The 4,156-nt window shown below is 37.2% G+C and overlaps 1 protein-coding gene across 2 annotated transcripts in view; it reads right to left on the reverse strand.

Annotated features, from left to right (window-relative positions):
• LOC106867500 (semaphorin-5A) overlaps window positions 1-4,156 on the reverse strand; it is a 308,833-nt gene that overhangs the window by 127,584 nt on the left and 177,093 nt on the right. The window lies entirely within an intron of this gene.

The following is a 4,156-nucleotide window of genomic DNA, read 5'->3' on the forward strand; positions in this document are numbered from 1 at the left end:
CCGCAGATCATGCCCATTCATCTCCTCATATACACTCATGTGTACACACACACACACACACACACACACACACACACAGAGTCAGTGATTTATACAGAACTGCTAAATATACAACACAGCAAGAATGCACCTGCATGTAACTAAGTGCACACATCATCAATATTAACAACAGCAACAATAAAAACAAAACATAACTTGGCATACATACATAGATGTTGCCCTCCACCCCTTCAAAAACAAAAAACAAAAAAATCCTATAAACCCCCTGAAGTGGTGGTAACTGTCTGAAGTTATTAAGCAACATATTATTAACCTCATTCTTCTTTATGCCCCCAAATAGTCCAAGTTCAAATCAATCCTCTCTCTCTCTCTCTCTCTCTCTCTCTCTCTCCCCTCTCTCTCTCTCCTCTCTCTCTCTCTCTGTCTCTCTCTCACTCTCTCTCTACCACTCTTTCTCTAATGATGATTGAAGGTGCTGTATAAACAATGTAGTGTGAGTAATTCCAGGCCTTGGTTTTTAAGTAATCTCTAATGATCTGTTGAAGTTGGTGGAACTAAACCATCTTCCCACCTTGCCTACCTCCACATAAGCCACGAGCTGCTGAGGGAGCCTCTACATAGACAGTAGACCAGCTCAAAATAGCAGCCACATCTCCCTCAAACTACATGCTACCATACAAAAGGGAGCTTTCACATGACAGGTTAGCCTATTTGAAATAACAGCTAAACATCTCTCAACCAACTGCTATCCTTTTATCCAAAATAAATATGGGAAGAAGTCTAGGAAGATGGGGTGGTCATGGCTGGAATGCTTTGATTATAGGAGTTAGTTCAATAAGGGTTAATTTGGAGCTAAACAAGACCAATAATGACAAACCACTAACATCCATGATATTGCTGACATCACCAAAATTCTCACCATTATTCTACCAGCTGTAGAAACTCTGCCAAATCAGATTGGAGCCTGGTGTAGCCATCTGGTTCACCAGTCCTCAGTCAAATTGTCCAACCCATGCTAGCATGGAAAGTGGACATTAAACGATGATGATGATGATGATATATATATACACAACACATACACACACATATACGTTTGTGTATAGGAGGAGACACTTGGAACAGAGAGCTGCTGAAGAGGCCACAGGATGTGTGATGAAAGATTTTCAGACAAAGGACATAAAATAAGAACAATGATAAAGCTGAAGTGAAGGATGAATATATAGTGCACATGTTTATTTGGCAAGGAAAAAAATGACCAACCTGACATATAACAATATCTATATATACACACACACACACAAATACACTACCTTTATGATTGTATACATATCCACATGCAATTACTTAAATATATGCACATATTGCACATATACTCACACACACACATGAAAATACATACATAAATATGCACAGATGTACACATACATTTATCAAGAAACATGCCCTTAACATAGCAAGCAGCTGCTTAAAACAGTAAAAGAGATTGATGATTAGAAAACATGAATGGTGGAAAAGAAAGGAGAATGGATGAAGTAAAAATTTAAAAAAAGATAGAAAATAAGAAATAATTTAAAGTAAGAATAAAATATGAAATAGTTTGATACAAAAGAATCAGCAAAAGAATATGAATTTTAAACTAATCAGAATTAAAAGTTTTTTACTACATGAATGTGTTTTTTTAATTTTATTTTGCATTAATTCTTATGCTATGTATTTTGGTAGATGTTCTCAATTTGTTTGAAAATAATATCTTGTCTATATTAGAACAAGTAAGTGTGCTTGTGTGCATGTATTTATTTATTTTATAATCAGAACTAGTAAGCAATAGAGTCATGAGTTTCAGGTTTTCAACAAACCACCCACTACTTCACTGCATTTCTTTTGGCAAAAGTGACAAGGGAGTGTCAGCAACTAACTGCAGAAAAAATATCACAAAGGACTTCATTTTAAAATGTTTTTTTAAATTATTTTTTGGCTTTAGTTGATGTTTATATCTTTCAACAATATATATTGATGAAAAATATAAATATACATACATGCAAACACATAAAAACATTAAAAAAAAATGAAGGTGTAGGAGTGGCTGTGTGGTAAGTAGCTTGCTTACCAACCACATGGTTCTGGGTTCAGTCCCACTGCATGGCACTTTGGGCAAGTGTCTTCTACTATAGCCTCGGGCCAACCAAAGCCTTGTGAGTGGATTTGGTAGACGGAAACTGAAAGAAGCCCGTCGTATATATGTATATATGTATGTATGTGTGTGTGTTTGTGTGTCTGTGTTTGTCCCCCCAACATCGCTTGACAACCGATGCTGGTGAGTTTACGTAACTTAGTGGTTCGGCAAAAGAGACTGATAGAACAAGTACTAGGCTTACAAAGAATAAGTCCTGGGGTCGATTTGCTCGACTAAAGGCGGTGCTGCAGCATGGCTGCAGTCAAATGACTGAAACAAATAAAAGAGTAAAAGAGTACATGACCAAGTGGTTAGAGTGTTTCACTCACAATTACAAGATCATGGTTTCAATTCCTTACTGGGTGGTGCATTGTGTTCTCGAATAAAACATTCCATCTCATGTTGCTTTGTGAGGACTTCAACAAATGACATGAAGCACAAGCAACTTGTTAGAAGGAGTGAGCTAATGTACAGTACAAACGTTTGATCACTTTGAATAAATTGCCTGTGCAGGTTATTCAGCAAGAAATTAGGGAACCCTCATCTGCCATTACATGCAAACACATTGACACCATATACACACATATAACAAACTTCCACACAGTTTATATCAACCAGGTTTCGCTCAGAAAGTATTTCTCGACTCAAGGTTATGGTAAGTATTCAGAGCACCACAATGATAATCAAACCAAAAACTATGCAACTGCAAAGCAAGCTTCTTTACTCCATAGCAATGTTTGCACTCGTGTGTTTGTGGGAGCATATTATTTTTTCAGATGCATCTATGAATATATTTGCACATGTTTGCATATGAAAACGAACATCTGGTAATCTTTATGCAATTGTCAATGCACATTTGTATTTGGATATGCAGGTATGAATGAATATGTGAAATCTATGTGTGCACATGCATACAAGCATGTCTAGGTATTTGTTTCATACGAAATTCTCATCATTTCTTTCCCAGAATGTATTCCGTGTGTAAGGTCAGTCATCTAACCAGTTACTATGCTTAACACATGCAAGCATGAGTATATACATATATACACATTCACAAATGCACACACACACACACACACACACACCACCACCACCACCACCACCACCACCACTTATATACTATTTAGAATATAGTTTTTAAAGCAATGGGAGTCACTTTGTGGGCCTTCAATCCTTCAGTCTGCTAGAAATAGCAACCAAATCTCCTTTGAAAATACAACCTGAGTCTTAACTCTCACTGCACTGATACAGATTTTAGCTGGTGACATCAAGTTCTTGCAACGCTTCTAGCTGTTGTCCAATGAAAATAAAATATGTGCACTACATCATCATCATCATCATCATCGTTTAAAGTCTGCTTTCCATGCTAGCATGGGTTGGACGATTTGACTGCGGACTGGTGAACCAGATGGCTACACCAGGCTCCAATCTGATTTGGCAGAGTGGAGAAATCTAAAAAGTATCCCATATAAAAAAATGAGTTAACTTAGTTTCTGTGTCTTAAGCATAGAAACTGAGTGGATTCAGTTTCTGCACAGTAAGGGTTAAACAAAAAAAAAACCCATACCTAATGTAGTCCAAGGTACATTGTTGCGGTGGGGGAGGGGGTGAAAAAAAGATAGTAAGGTCATGATTAAAGTGTCCTTTGATCCCAAGTCAACTCAATCAAAGACAATTTGGGGCACAAAAACAACATACACCTTGATTCAAATTTGTTATTCTCTCTATTCTCATTTTCCCCTATTCTCTCTCTCTTTCTCTCACATCATGCTTACCCACTCCTCCCCATAAATCACCCCCTCCCTTGATCAAAATGATGCAAATATATTTTCTTCCTTTCTTTCTTGTTTTCTGCCTCCCTTTTTAATCTTCCTGCCATCTTTTCACTCCTTCCATCATCTTTTCTTTTTTCTATCTTTTTCACTTTACTTCCCCTTCTCTCTCTCTCTCTCTCTCTCTCTCTCTCTCTCTCTCTCTCTCTCT

Source organism: Octopus bimaculoides, chromosome 6 (assembly GCF_001194135.2).
Source record: "Octopus bimaculoides isolate UCB-OBI-ISO-001 chromosome 6, ASM119413v2, whole genome shotgun sequence".
Classification (NCBI taxonomy): Eukaryota; Metazoa; Mollusca; class Cephalopoda; order Octopoda; family Octopodidae; genus Octopus; species Octopus bimaculoides.